This window comes from Pelobates fuscus, chromosome 4 (assembly GCF_036172605.1).
Source record: "Pelobates fuscus isolate aPelFus1 chromosome 4, aPelFus1.pri, whole genome shotgun sequence".
In the NCBI taxonomy this organism is placed as follows: Eukaryota; Metazoa; Chordata; class Amphibia; order Anura; family Pelobatidae; genus Pelobates; species Pelobates fuscus.
Window position 1 is genome coordinate 216,550,330 of NC_086320.1, and position 17,268 is coordinate 216,567,597.

Below are 17,268 nucleotides of genomic sequence, written 5' to 3' on the forward strand. Positions count from 1 at the left end.
TATATATATGTAATATGCAAGGCTATGTATTACTCAATCATCTGGGGTGGCAATACATAGCCTTACATATTACATGCGACAATATATGGCGCAATGACTTATGGGTTTGGCATAGCTTAGTTAATGGCAATAGAGTGCGGGGGATTTGTATATCTGAAGGCGTATATGGGAGGAAGATAACTGATATATATAAGGAAAGAAATAAAAGTATACAGGTGAGTTGCAGACCATTGGAAAATCTATTAGAATAGATTAATATTGTAAAATAATGTTTTATATATGTTTATTTAAAAGGTTCTGTAATGTTACCTATACAAATCTGTATTTTTAACACTATGGAGTTCTCTTGTCTCCCCCTCCCTTGCATCTCCTCACTCTTCATTGTCTATAAAGGGTTAAAAAACCTTGAATCACTTACCCGATTCCAGTGCATATATCCCTCGGGGCTAGGTTGGTGCTTCGTCTTCTCCGACATCATTCGATGAGGGGACCTAATGCGCATTTGAAGCTAGTACTGAGAGCGCATTAGGCCCTCTCTGTAGGAAAACATCGAATCAATGCTTTCTTATGGGGATCTCACTGACACTGGATGTTCTCATGGATTTCACTGACACTGGATGTCCTCTTGGAGTCTGGTAACTCCCGAAAGCGCCTCTAGGGGCTGTATGGTAGACAGCCACTAAAGACTGTCTTAGTACTGCAATATAAACATTGCAGTTTCTTAAAAACTGAAATATTTTACATTGCAGAACTAAGGGGGACAGGGACACTGCACCCAGACCACTCCAATGTTCCATTAACAGACTGAAATAAGATTTGAGCTCCACACACAAACAGATTCAGCAAATACAAAACAGTAAAATGCTTAAGTGTCAGTTCTTTTAAATATGTAAATATATATCTTAACTTAGCCTTCACATGAATGGCTACAGCATTTGGAACAACTAGTGTAAAAGAATACATTTACATTTACTGCAGTGGTGTATTTTGGATCTGTGCTGCCCTAGGCATGACAGAACTTGGGCACTCCCTAAGTTACATTTGCCACACCCCTTCCGGTCAATGCCACACCTCTTCCTGTTAAAGATTAGCACACACTTTGACTGACAGACACACACTCATAGATACACTGAGATACACACACGCTTATTTAACACAATCTGACAGACACACACAATTACTGAATGACTCACAGACACACACAATCACTGATAGACACACACACTCACTGACACACATACACACACAATGATGCAGACACACACACACACACTCACTCACTGACACACACACCCACTCACTCACAGACACACACACTGACAAGCATACACAATCACTCAGGCACACACACATTCACTGACAGACACATACACTCACTCACAGACACACACCGACAGACACACACGCTCCCTCAGACACACAGGCACCCTCACAGACACACACTGACAGACATACACACAGACACATTCATAGACAGACACACACAATCACTGAGACACAAACACATATTCACTGACACACACTCACAGACACACACAGTCACTCAGACACACATTCACTAATAGACACACACACACACACTGACAAATATACACACACAGACACACTGACAGACTGACGCACATACACACACACTGACAGCCAGCTAGACACACACACACACAAACATTTCCCCCCAACATTCACAGATTATTTATTTTAATTTAAATCCACCCAGCCTCCCTATCTTTGAGAGAGCTGGGTGGATTTTTTTTTAACTCTGGTCCAGTGGGTCGGCTGGCCAGGCTGTTTGGGCAGGGAGGGAGGCAGGCAGGCAGCTAGCTGAGTTCCAGGCTCCGGGTGCCGGAATGTGACATCATATCTGCGGTGCGTGGGGGTGCTAAGCAGGGAGATCACAGATATCAGTGATTCTTCGCTGCCCATCTGGAACTCAGCTAGCTGCCTGCCCCAAGGCTAACAAGGTATTTGCCTGGGTATTTGGGGGCAGAGTTTTTTTGTCGCAAATGCCTTGTTTGCCTTGCTTCAAATACAGCACTGATTTAAGGGCAAGAGAAGTTTGCAAGTGCGGATAGATAAATGTTTGTGTACAGACAGTTAAGGATTTGTCTAATTCTGATCCTGTGTGGCTTAATAGAAAGTGCAGTTATATCAATTATATTATTACATTGTGTTATGAATTTATTGTTGCAGATGCACTGTATGTTTACATCATGTAATTTATATCTGGCATCTTATTTTTTATTTATAACATGGTCTGGAACACCCATATATTTGGTATTCTGTGACATTCAATGTGCTTAGTTCTTACTTCCATTTAAAACATGATATACATGTCCATGATATAAAGCGTATGATAATTAAAAGATCAAAAGAGAAGGGTAACAATAAAATATGTTACAAAAGTACCTGGGTGAGAACTTGTACTTGAGCTACCAAAACCAGCAGCCGGTGTAGATTAGACACAGTTACAAGTTTATAACATCTGCCAACTAATGTTTGATCAGGGATAAAATATGCCGAGGTGACAACATCTTGCTGCCCTGCATTTCAGGGACCTTCATTAAAAATTAAATATTTCTCATGCAGGCCCAGAAGGTCCCATGTTCTCTCAAGATACAAGGGAGAGAGACAACTTCACAAGATGTCAAGAACAATATCCATTCGTGTTTACTGTTCAGACCCTCTGAGTAATCTTTTTTTCTTCATTTATGTTGTTTCTAAGAATGTACAGGGGTTAACATTAAATGGGACAAAATCAAGAGTGGGGTAAATAGTTTTGTCTTAGGGGAAAAAATGTCCAGAAATTTAAAATGAAAAAAACAGTCAATACAGATTTTCAAAGATTGAAAATATTTAGTTCATCTCACTTCCTCCTTGTTTGTTTTTTTCGTTTAATAATATATTGATGTGAGCAGCTTGGGCATGCCAAACAAATTTTGTACATAAAAAGGCAACTGTCGGAATGCAGCATATCAATATGGCAAAGTGCACTCAGGTATAAACTCTCTCAGGGACCATATCCCTAGCAGCCATATTGTTTAGAGGATAGGGGAGCACTCAATCTGATAAATCTCATAAATGTTTATTAAACAGCAATCATGCTAGTCTAGAATAGCCGCTGTTTTTTTCTAACAACACCTTTTTATGAAATACTTACAATTGTTCTAATAATTCTTTAGGCTTACTGATCTCTACAACGAATTGGAAATCTCCAGGAAATTTTCACTTTAGGTTTAAAATATAAATTTGCTGATATATGTAAATAAAAAAGAAATTTTTTTTTTTTCTTTTGCAATAAATATCCCATGTTTAGTGAACACATTGTATTCTCCAGAACTGCAAGCATTTTTTAAATGTCTAATCAGGTGGAAAGTGAGATTTCTAATAATTAATAGAATTTAAGATTTCTTTTTTTTTTATTTAACAAGATCTTGAGATGTCAGCACACAACAATCGATCAATTAATACCAGTACATACGAGTCAAGTAAAAAGAATGTTATACAGAATAAGTGGCAAAGTAAACTGGCATGGCAAAGAACATCACATTTTTTGGTAAATGGAATCAGACCAGTCATGCATGTCTGTGCAGTGGGTACAAGCCAAACTGTTAGGAATGCAATCCAGACATGTTGAGGACAGGTTAAGAGATAATGCAATAACACATGCTAGGTGAGTATGAATGTGTGCTGTACAGTATAATCTGAGTTATATTCAACTGAGGTCTACTCATGTTAATAATGAAAAATAACATAAGGGAAGTAATATATACTTGAGTGTATCAGGTAGCAGAAACAATAAAATAAAATATTTATTTTATTTAATAAAAAAGGCAAAAGCCTTATCATGAGCATTTATAAAAGAAAAAGAAAATAAAACAAAATAGACATGCTGAACATAGCAAATACACATTAATACTGCTGGAACCAGAGGCCACCGCCTCAAAACATATGAGCCAGGTAGACTATTGCAGCAAATGTAGTGGCATGGAGTCGAAGAAGCAGGCAATCATTGAGGTGAGGAAAGACTCAGCCAATTCCCTGACTTGGCAGGGTGCGTTGAAACTTGCAAAGTCCATGTAGGTGAGCAGGGTAGCGGTGCCATATGGAGTTGCCCCTTCTGCCCTGGGCCTTTCTAAGGGCCAACACCATGTGTCCACAGACTCCAAGTCCATTCTGGTAAGGAGATTACATTGGGCTCTGGAGCGTCGTCATAGAAGGTGCCTCCTGATAAATCCAGCAAACTCCCGCATGTGTGGTTGGTGCATTGGGATCATGCCCCGAGTGGCCCTCAGCCCAGATGAGCAGTTGACAGGTGTGGTAGTAGTTTTAATGTTGAACGATTTCCCCTGAGGGGACTCCCTGGCTTCTCTCTGCCCTGCTGCTATTATCCCATTAAATGGTGCAGTTAGCCTCATGCATCTCTTCAGTAGTGCCCAGAAGTGTTGAAAGATCACATCAAGGATAGTCAGGGTTGAAGAAGCTAAGTCAGATATGTCGATTTGGTGTGGCGCAGATCCTTGCGTTGCTGGAACAAATGCAGCAGCCATCTTCTGCAGGACACCAGAAGCTTGATAGAGTGAACAGCAACAATGTGTACCACCATGGATCCCAAGTGGGAGTACATGACACTGGGTTCACACAGTATAGACACAGTTGGACCAAGCGCAGGAAACCGGACACGTCTCCCGCCTATGCCTCACAGCTGGTCACAAAATTCGCCCATCAGGTAGTGCAGGTTTCAAGCAAGATAAGAGCTAGCAGTCTCTAGAAAAGATTCTCACAGGGTGTCACACTCACGCTGGTTTTAGCGGAAACTGATTCAGGGCATCAATAGGTAGGTAAAAAGCTTATTAAATAAAAATTGCCACAGAGCCGAAGCACTCTGCGTCCCTCTATCTTGACGGTCAGGCCCTATAACAAGATTTTAACGAGAATTCATTTCCATTTTGCAGATTAGTAAGAAAAGAGCAAAATTGGCTTACTAAAATAAAATATATATATATATATATATATAATTTGGCAAAGCAACTTCTGTTCACTTAGTCTGAACTTTGACGCAAGGAGTCATTCAGTTCATCATACACAATTCAAAGCTAAGCCGAATTTTAGTGTTTATTACCTATGACAGTGCTCAGGGTCATGTTCTGGATTTTAGTACTAGATAGTTATAGTTAAATAATAAGTTGGGGAGAACTCCTTCCAACATAACAGCTTGAATAACCACAACCAGATTCTAAAAGGAACCCCCGTAAATTACTGATTCCACACAAAAATGAATAGAATGTATTCTGCTGGACAGCACTTTCAACAATGCATCCTGTTTCTACAAATATGACCCCCAAATTTTGTGCCAACACTAAAAAGTATTCAGGCAAATTACTCTATGTGCCCTCTTTGTTGGAAATGTCTTACACAGCTGTAAGATGATGTTGCACCTTTTCAAACTATTTCATTTTCTAGCCACAAATGCAAAAATGATACCACAGTGAAGTTATATCTGATGAGGAATATGTATACTTTTGCAAAAGTAAGTTTAAAAGAGGATGGATGGGGCGGGGCCTGACCAGCATGGCGGAGAGACGTGTTCTCCACGAGCTCCCGCACAAACTCTACGACACGACAAGAATATGGCCCCAGCAGGCGACTCAAGCGACATCCCCAGGCACCCTCCTGCCACCCACAACAGGGGGCACAAGATGGGACACCTGGCAATCCGATTGGGATCCATTGGTACCGCGACGAACATTGCGGCCTGGTGCGCGACAGGCGGGGGAGGCGGCCGCTCCCTCAGCCTGGAGGCATATGGAGGCTGCTCACAGCACAAGGAAGCCCTGTACCCCCCCCCCCCCCCCTGGACCGGCGGGGGTGATCCCGGTCCATCCAGGCATCTGGAGAAGCAATCTGGCGCCAAGACAGGACGGCAGAGACTTACCTAAAAGGGTGGAAGAGTCAAACGCAGAGACCCAGACAGACCCACCACGAGACATCCTCTCACGCATAAATGACCACTTTGAGGCTTTCTGGAGGAAGCTGGAGGGTAAGCTGCATTTGCGAGCCCCGCTACAGTCTCCTACCCTCACAAGGCGGCCACCGCTACCAAGCTCCCAGCAGGCGAACCGGCGCATGCACAGCCACCCCAAACGCACACTCATCCGGGCACAGCACCAATACAGATCTGCTCACCATCCTTACCGCAACTCCGCCACACGCCAGCCCGGCTCACGCCGACTCCATGCTCCCAATACTTCCTGGCGGAGAAGGCACACGCCACAGCGCCAACTACGTGCACAAAGGCGACATAGGAGACAAGGCCCGGGAAGAGAACCCAGCTACCCGACAACCCGACAACCCAGCTACCCGACAACAGCCAAACGGCAAAGATGTTCAGGACTCTGGGCCTGGAAATACAAGGGCAACATTAATGTTAAGCTGGCCCTGCCACAAGACCGGAGCAGGAGGGTGACAGCCGACACCAAGAACTACCCGACGCCATCAGTGCAAGCTCCACCTAAAGGAATCGGCTGATCCCTTAACAGACGGGCAGCATGCCCTTCCCCGCAGCCACAAAGGACGCGGTGCAGTTATGCAGGGACACTGGTCAGGACTATAACGTTTGAAGCCATTATGCATGTCATACTAATTTGCTCCATATAAACTTATTTACTAACTTTCTGACTTACTTAGCAACACGAGGCACTAAATTGTGTATTGTAAACAGCTGTGACCCTCCTGTTATCTGTAAGCATTACTAAACACTATAACTATGTAGTTTGTTAAGCCCAGTTAAACCTCCAAGTAGACTGCCTTGGCCTACCTGACAACCAGTGCAAACACGATGTTTAATGCCACTGAACCAGTTTAAACCGCTACTATCTTGGCCTTCATAGATCAGCCTTAGCTCATATTGCTTTATCGTATAGTAACAGTTTTGTTTTTGTTTTTTGTTTTTTTTTGCTGTAGTTCCTTCTGTGTGTTTTCTTTGACCGCTCAAGCATTATTGTTTTAAGTGGCCCTATCTAATGGGACAACTTAAGAATGGTTAAAAATTAGCGGTAAAGCTCCTGGCATATCATTGTCGTTAACAACGAGCACACCACACCTTACACATAAAAGCTTCCTCCTATAACGATGCAACTATATATAATTCTAAGCCTCAGCGCAACTAGCCTTGATATGTACACATTTAGCCTAGCATGCTGAAAATATAAAACACTGATGTCTAATTGCCTGCTATCCTTAGGTTATGTTATATAAAAAAAAAAAAATGTGCTGTCTGAAATGCCACACTTTGCAATGTTGTGAAAAATGCATGCGGATGCAGTCGTGGCTCTGCACGCTCGTTGTCAATCTTTGCACAAGAAAAATAAAGAATAAAAAAAAAAAAAAAAAAAAGAGGATGGATATGAGGGGCGTGGCTAACCACAGAGCAAGATGGCCGCATGAATCCTTTCTCCGGCACGCTAGGCATCTAATCCAGCGTAATCCTAAGGAATAAAGCTGCATCCAACCCCACAATCATAAAATGTCTCAATATAAAAGCAAAAAGAACTCGGCTAAACCGCACAAACTAGATTTCTTTAGCCAAAAACAGGCCCAAGCGACCGAAATAGCGCAGGCCTCAGGCGAAACCGGAGACCCGGAATCAGAAGATGGAGGGCAAAGCCGAGAACCCGTCACGTAAACAGAAAATACACAAAATTACAAAAGCCGACCTCACAGCAGCCCTGGAGGTCCTCTCCAACAAATTGATCACCACATGGCAACATACAGCTGACGCCATGCGGAGGGACATCCAGGAACTGGGAAAACAGACATCACACATGGAAGACAAGTGTGATGAATTCACAACAGCCTATAACGACCTAGCCACAAACGTAGAACAACTGGTGGCAAAACTGACTTCCATGGAAGAAAAATTGGCGGACATGGAATATAGGTCTCTCCGGAACAACCTACGTCTGAGAGGAGTTCCTGAGGAAATTGCAAACAATGATCCAGCATACGTTCAAAACCTCCTGCAAGCACACACCCCAGACATACCTGCGGACATGTTACTAGTGGACCGGGTGCATCGCATCCTGAAACCCCGTTACCTCCCGCAGACAGTACCAAGGGACGTACTGCTATGCGCCCACTACTTCCACATAAAGGAACATATCCTCCGGGGAAGAAGGATGAGAGCCAAGCCTCCAGCAGAATACCCCACAGTAAAGATCTATGCGGACCTTTCGGCGGCAACTCTCAGGAGACGGAAATAATTCAACCAAATCACCAACACGCTGAGATCTCATGGTTTAAGATATTGATAGGGGTTCCCCACAAAACTAATAATCATAAAAGATGGAGACCCAACGGTAATACCCATCCCCTGAAGAAGGTCTGAAAAAGCTACGAGCCTGGGATATGCCAGCCTGCCAAACAAACGACACAGCAAACCGGGAATCTCAGGCCGGAGTGGAAAAAAACCCACAAGAAACACTAAAACCAGTTGAACCACTGGTTCACAGGCAAGTACAAAGCTGAAACACACTAACCACTCGAACATGAACTATACTCATTGGACCTTTTTTCATATACAAGATATGGGACATACTCGAAACAGAGGTGTACACGGGCCTAAAAAATGGGACATTAACAAGCAAGCACCACTGGACCGGGGCCTCCTCCATCCCTGTGATGAGGCACAAGCAGAGCAGGGGCTATTGCGAAGGTCCCCGGTCTGGACCAACAAGCACGGACGGCGCTGGCTCTCTCCCCGTTTCCCTTCACTCTTCCTCCTGCCGACTGGGGCGCCAGAATCTGAGCCGCGACATACACAGAGACGCTACAAAGTTCTGCCAGCAGGCTCAAGAGAGCTCTGAACCTGCCCTATGACTCACAGCCAGAGAGTCTCCATGGGTGATGTGGCCCACTGGGCCTACAAACTGTAATGAATCAGTAAGGCAAGGTAATTGACGGCTCAGGAGAGGGCACACCAAAATTGAGAGCTGGGGCAGAAATGAGGGACAATGGGGATGGGATGTGTGTGGGGGGCGGGGGGGGGGGGCGGGTGGAGTGGGAGCGCTAGTTAGTATGATATGCTGACAAAGGCAAAGAATGATATGCTAAGTTACTGAATGACATGCCATGGTAAAGTGATATACTGTAATATGATGCTGCTAGCCCCACACACCAAGGTTACATATGCAGATACTCATAAGAAGCCCCTTGCAGGACCTACATACCACAGACCAATGGGCCGCATAGGTGAGGAATCCCTTAGAATATGACACAATGCAGGATGGAAGAGGCATACAATGATACCCCACTTACAACCTAGCTCTATACCCAGGCCTATGTGCACTACGACATATAAAGATGCAGCACAACACGACAATTTAAGAATTGTGCCAATAGCCACGTAAATGGAGGAATTCCTTCTCTCCAATCCCCAGGTGTGGAAAACCCACACAAGGTCTTCGAAGAACCTTGTACATAGTTCATCTACCCCTCCCAAGTTACACCCCCTCGACCCCAATACACCCATGGTCGGTCATGGAACTAAGGAAAACCCACAAAAAACGTAACCCAAGCCACCGTCTACTTACCCATACAAAACATAGATCAACTCCCTTACATTACACACTGCAACACCACAATGGCAATAACTATGTAGCATCGTACAACACAGAGGCACAGAAGCCCCTCACATAACAGTGGGATCAACACTGGCACATAAAACCATTACATATGTGGTTACAATGCATAACCTGTATACAGTATGAAAATACAGACCATTATTGTACGTGGACTGAATACGCCACACAAAAGGAGACTCCTTCTTGAAGATGAAAAACGCACCAAAATAGATATACTATGCATACGAGAGACACATTTTGTACATAATAGGATACCCAGCTTTGCCAGCAGAGACTATCCCATACAATACCACTCAACCTACTCCACTAAATCACGAGGTGTTTCATTTTTTATACACAACTCAGTATCATTCGAACTCCTACGCCTTAAAAAAGACACGCAGGGCAGATACCTTATACTACACTGCAAACTCAATGACACACTGTACACCCTGGTGGGCGTGTACGGACCCAACAACAATCAAAGAAGCTTTCTGCACAAAGTACTAAATAAACTCCCGACCACCCACCATCAATCCACGATCCTATGTGGAGATCTAAATCACATAATGCAACCTCGACTAGACACCACATTGACAGATACGTCACCCAGGCTCAAAACACTACGTAAACAGGCCACAGCAATTTTAAAACTCCTAGCAGAACACAATCTATATGACGCATGGAGGTCTCAACACCCTAATGATCGAGAGTTTACATTCTACTCATCAGTACTTGGAATATATACCAGAATAGATTACATAATCACTTCAGGGGACCTGCTACCAAACATAACACATAGTGAGATAGGAAACATTGTATGGTCAGACCATGCTCCAGTACACCTAACCTTGAGGGATAAATTTCATTTATGTGGGACAACCCCATGGCGCCTTAACGATACTCTCCTACACAACCCGGACTTTCACACCAAACTCACAGAAGAGATGACCTCATATTTTACCATAAATGAAACACCCGACACCTCTCCAGCCACAACGTGGCAGGCTCATAAAGCGGTCATGAGAGGCACTCTCATTAGCCAAGCATCCTACTTACACCGACAATCCAAGACAGAATACATTGATCTCTTGAGATCACTTAGGGACGAAACCACCACACAAATACGGAACCCATCCCCTACAACACAACACCGCATAGACCAGCTGAAAGGGAAATTGAATGACATATAGCTGCGCACCACAGCCTTCATGACACATAAGCTAAAACTGAATACATACACCCAGGGCAACAGAGCAGGGAAGGCTCTGGTAGCGCTCCTGAGACAAAAGACAAAATGCAAAAATACCATACCTTATAAACTCACAAGGAAACAAGGTATATAACCCACAGGACATAAATGACGTGATGGCAGATTACTACGACACACTGTACAATCTACGAAAAGACAGACACACACACCAGCCAACCGAAACAGATATCGATAATTTCCTGAAAGAAGTTCAAATGCCACAACTCACACAGACCAACCAAAAATTGTTAGAAGAACCCATCACTCAAAACGAAATTGCAAACACAATCAAAGCCCTCCCAAAAGGGAAATCACCAGGCCCAGATGGCTTTACAAACTTCTACTTTAAAACCTTCGCTCATATACTGATCCCTAAACTGAAAAAACTATACAATAACATCCTAACTACAGGCACTATACCTGGGGAGATGTTACTGATCCACATAACAACATTACCAAAACCAGGGAAACCACTGCACAAATGCCAGAACCTACGCCCAATATCGCTACTAAACACGGATTTAAAAATGCTAGCAAAAATCTATGCAAACAGACTGGGGAACATCATACCATCACTGATAAGAGACGACCAGGTAGGCTTTGTGCGGGGAACACAGGGCTCAGATGGAACCAGGAAACTAATTAACATCCTCCACAGGGTCCAGAAAACAGGGGAGCCCAGTGTGGCACTGTCACTAGACGCGGAGAAAGCGTTTGACAGGCTACACTGGGGATACCTAGAAGCAGTAATACGGAAATTCGCGTTTCCCCAATGTTTCATTGCATTAGTCACGACACTCTATAATAACCCAGCGGCAAAAATAGTCAATGGGGGATTTTCCTCCAAGCCATTACACATCTCTAATGGATCCAGGCAGGACTGCCCACTGTCACCTTTACTCTACATACTGGCACTGGAACCACTAGCCCAACACATAAGGGACTCCAACGACATTCATGGGATACACATAGGAGAGAAGTTACATAAAATTACTCTGTTTGCGGACGACGCTATGCTCACACTGGCCAAACCTGAAGCTTCTCTACCAGCCCTCCAAAATATAATAACACGATTTAGCAATTGCTCATATTACAAGCTCAATGTCACTAAGATGCAAGCCATGGGCCTTAACATAACCAACACCCAACTAACACATCTACAACGCAATCACGCATATGACTTGAGACGCGACCACTTAACTTTCTTAGGAATTGACCTCACGCCTACCACACATAGACTATACAAGGCAAACTACACAAAACTACTTAACGCAATTAAACAACAGCTATAAAGCTGGAAAGGGAAGTATATCTCATGGACGGGCAGGATAGCGGCGGTAAAAATGATGGTTTTACCGAAATTGCAGTATTTATTCAGAACACTTTAAATCCAGGTACCAAAACAGTTTTTCATGGAAGCCCTACGCTCCCTGAACCAATTCATCTGGGAAGGGAAACGACACAGAATAGCAGCTGAAATACTATATAGACCCTTTAACGCAGGAGGAATGGGGGTACCAGATATCGCAAGATACTATACAGCAACCATGATGAATACGCTCATATCCACCTTCCACAACACAAAGCCGCCAACATGGAGTCGAATAGAAGCGGCACACACAGACGGTTTTCTGTTATCCACATTAGCTTGGATACCTAAACACAAAAGACCGAAATATAAAGACATATGCCCCACTACGGTAGCGACACTCCAAACATGGGACATCAGAAAACATTATCCAGTGACACATATATCCCCAGCCTTACAGATCCAGGCACTCAAAATACTCATTCCGGGGTTTGACTATGGGGTATGGAATAGGAATGGTGTCATACATCACTCCCAACTACTGACAAATGGCCAATTGACTAACTTTAATTCCTTAACTAAAACATTTAACGTCCCATCAAGGGCCTTCTTCTGATACCTGCAGCTACAGTCATGGGCGAGAAAACATATGGAAACAAATACAACACAAGCTCAAAGCTACTCGGCAACTGAACTAGAAAGAATATGCATGACTCAAAAACCACCCCAAAAGATGTTGTCACTCCTATATAAAATGCTTACAAAATGCGAACAAACAGAGAAACTAAGTTAAATGAGGGCATGGGAAAAAGATTTACACCAAACAATCCACAGTGAGGTATGGTCCAAGGCCTTAAATGCACACAAACACCTCACTCTGAATACATCCCACATTGAAACTAGCAGGAAAGTGTTATACCCCTGGTATATGGTGCCTGCCAGGCTACACAAACTCGACCGTCTTAAGTCGGGGGCCTGCTGGAGATGTCAAGAAGAGCCGGGATCAATGGTCCACATTTGGTGGTCCTGCCCGGCACTCAAAGCCTTTTGGGACGACATTTCAGATGTCATAACGGCATCTACTTGCAACGCAGTACCACACACGCCAGAAACATACCTACTATTAGCAATAGCACATAAGCTGTGAAAGGTTGACCAATATCTAACATACCACATCATCATTGCAGCGTTAACAACAATCAGTAGAGCATGGTTAAATAAAAACCCACCTAGTGTTGAGCAATGCATAGACACAATAGACATCACCAAGAGATATGAAATGAAAGCAAGACGGTTGACGGACCACAAACAAAACATGGCCAATCACATGGCAAAAATTGGAAAAGTGGCGAAACATTAACCACTAACCAAATAAATACCTACTATGTGGTAAAGATTACTAACAACATATACTCAAGTACATAACCGACCCCCTTTCCCCCCCCTCTTCCCCCCCCTCCTCCTTCCCCACCCCCGTTTCTTACAATTTTTACAATCCTTACAAAACCTCTTACAAATCTTTAACTCAGAGCCACCTAGCCACAAGACTGGGTGAGCGGACTGATAAATATGAATGCAGTTGCAGAGATGAATGTGTGATGCTAGGTTATGTCTCCTCAAGTTGGAAGGACGATTGATATCACCTTGTTTCGTTTTTTGCTGTATAAAATGACACGCTAAAATGTACGACATAAATGCTGTAACTCTACAATAACTTAAAACTCAATAAAAATATATATATATATAAAAAAAGAGGATGGATATAATCTATGCAATATGGTTATTATTATTATTTTATTATTTATATAGCACCATCAGATTCCGTAGCGCTGTACAATGGGTGGACTAACAGACATGTAGTTGTAACCAGACAACTGGACTTACAGGAACAGGGAGGTGGAGGGCCCTGCTCAATGAGCTTACATTCTAGAGAGAGTGGGGTATAGTGACACAAAAGGTATAAGTAGGGGTAATGAAATAGGTAGCTAGAAAAGTATTTTTGAAATGTAATTTTTACAGTTGCAGAGAGGAGTCATGGGGGTGGGTGAAAAAAGTTTAATTGATATGCTTTCTTGAAGAAGTGAGTTTTCAATTATTTTTTAATGAATGGAGACTGGGTGAAAGTCTTACGGAGAAGGGAAGAAAGTTCCACAGAAGAGGTGCAGCCCTGGAGAAATCTTGGAGGCGAGCATTAAAAGGTGGAACTAGATTTGAGATGGGTAAAAGGAGAGTTTGGAGTTTGGTGTAGAAATACTGGAGAACAAGGCAGTTGAAGTTTCTGCGAGATTGGAGAGTTTAGGGTGGTGAGATTTGGGTAGGGGGTATGCTGATGTCAAATGTTAGTAGATGGTGGTCAGACAAGGGAAATGGAACAGTGGAGAGATTAGAGGTGGTGCAGAGATTGGTGAAGATGAGGTCAAGAGTGTTTCCTGCTGTATGGGTTGCTGAAGTAGACTACTGCGTGAGGCCAAAGTAGGAGGTTACAGAGAGTAGACGGGAGGCATCAGGGCAGTTGAGGTTGTTGATTGGGATATTAAAGTCCCCAAGTATGAGGGGGGAGTGTTAGAGGAGAGAAAGTGGGGTAGCCAGGAAGAAAAGTGTTCAATGAATAGCCTGGGATGACCGGGGGGGCTGATGATGATGATGATGGCAATTCTTAAAGCAGTGGGCTTAAAAAGGCAGACAGTGTTAACTTCAAAGGAAGTAAAGGAAAGGGCAGGGGCAGGGAGGATAGGTTGAAAGGTACATTGAGGGGAGAGAAGGATGCCTACACCATCTCCTTTACAGTCAAGTCTGGGAGTGTGGGAGAATTGTAATCCACCGAAACATAAAAAAGCGGGAGTAGCGGTATCAGAGGGGGACAGCCAGGTCTCAGTTAGTGCCAGTATTGTAAGTGAGCTAGTGATAACAAGGTCGTGCATAGCTATTGATTTAGTATTACTACAGATTGAACGGGCGTTCCAGAGTGCACTCTGAATGTTGGTGAAAGAGGATAAATTACAGGGTATGTGGATGAGGCTTGTGTGGTTTCTGGTTGTCTTAGTGGGAGCAGACAAGGTGAAGGGCCCCGGGTTTGGTGAGACATCACCAGATGCTAGAAGTAGGAGGATAGATAGTGACAATGGGTTTTATATGAGTGGGATCTAGGATGAGATTGAGTTAGAGCAGAAGAGAGAGAATAGAGAAATTAGTGCAGGGCTTGAGATGAGAGAAGGGGGAGTGAAGCAGAGAGGGATTAATGTTAATGTAATTGTGTTGTTGAGGGAAGTGAGTTTAAGGAGATATTTTGATGGTGAGGGAGATGAGAGAAAATGAGAAGAGGAATAGATAGAGCATTGCTCCTATGAGTAGGCACTTTGAGGAAAGCAGAATGAGAAGTAGGGGGAGTGTTGGGGGTTAAGGGAATGAAGGAGTATGCTGATTACTGGCAGTGTTTGCAGCTGTCATGTCTAATCATCAGTTGTGTGTGAGATTCTATCTATAAATATAGTAAGGAGCTTGGGGTGGGTTGATGAGGGGAGCAGTGGGCCTCTGAGCAGTGTTTAGGTTTGCAGTAGGGAACTTTTTAAAACTCAGACTGTGGAAGACAGAGAGGATAGGGTCAAAAAAGTACTGCAATAAAACTATGGAATGGAGGTGCACAGAGGAGGTGAAGATTGGTCAAGCAAGACAATTTCGGTGGGTTCTTTATTTGTTGCAAATAATTATTTGCATAATGGGATATTGGTTATTTGCTACAAGAACTAACATTTTGGTACCATGCAAAATAGAATGGTGTCCAACATGATTTGGTGTCACAGGTGACTTGACATATATATATATTTTTGACCTATTTGATATTATTTACTAAAATAAATATTATACAAGCATCCTGATTCTGTAAACTGTCCAGTCAAAAATTTTTTTTAGTTATAAATCATATGCCTCTTGGACAGAATCTCCCCTCATACAACTTATAGTCTTCTGTGTACACAACTTTGTTCTCAGGACTCAACGTAAGACAGACAACTTTGACTAACTATAGAAGAAATAACATATGTATGTGTGTGTATGGATGGTAGTTCCACAGTGTGCATCAATATGACTATGTTAATGGTTGAGTAGAGCAAAATAAAAACATATTACTTTTTTACATGGGTGTTATAATACAGAAAAAGCCAGATACACAGAACAAAAAATATATTGGTTGGATATTATGCCTGGAAATTTCATAAGTACACAAAATTTTCGGTTCGCGACCGGCGGAAGCGAACTTCCGCAAACGTTCGCGAACCGGCGAACCGGGCGAACCACCATTGACTTCAATGGGCAGGCGAATTTTAAAACCCACAGGAACTCTTTCTGGCCACAATAGTGATGGAAAAGTTGTTTCAAGGGGACTAACACCTGGACTGTGGCATGCCGGAGGGGGATCCATGGCAAAACTCCCATGGAAAATTACACAGTTGATGCAGTGTCTGGTTTTAATCCATAAAGGGCAAAAATCACCTAACATTCCTAAATCACAATGGATATGGATTGACACCTGACATATGACATATTGACACCTTGACATATGGATTGACACCTGTCGTCAGAGCCCCTGATACACACTGACACAGAGCAGAATAGGGACTGTTCCCCCTACATAGGGTCACTTGGCAGATATGGATTGACACCTGTCCTCAGAGACCCTGATACAAACTGACACAGAGCAGAATTGGGACTGTTCCCCCTACATAGGGTCACTTGGCAGGTATGGATTGACACCTATCCTAAGGATCCCTGATAAACAATGACACAGAGCAGAATAGGGACTGTTCCCCCTACATAGTGTCACTTGGCAGATATGGATTGACACCTATCCTCGGGGACCCTGATACACACTGACACAGAGCAGAATAGGGACTGTTCCCCCTACATAGGGTCACTTGGCAGATATGGATTGACACCTGGCCTCAGAGACCATGATACACACTGACACAGAGCAGAATAGGGACTGTTCCCCCTACATAGGGTCACTTGGCAGATATGGATTGACACCTATCCTAAGGATCCCTGATACACACTGACACAGAGCAGAATAGGGACTGTTCCCCCTACATAGGGTC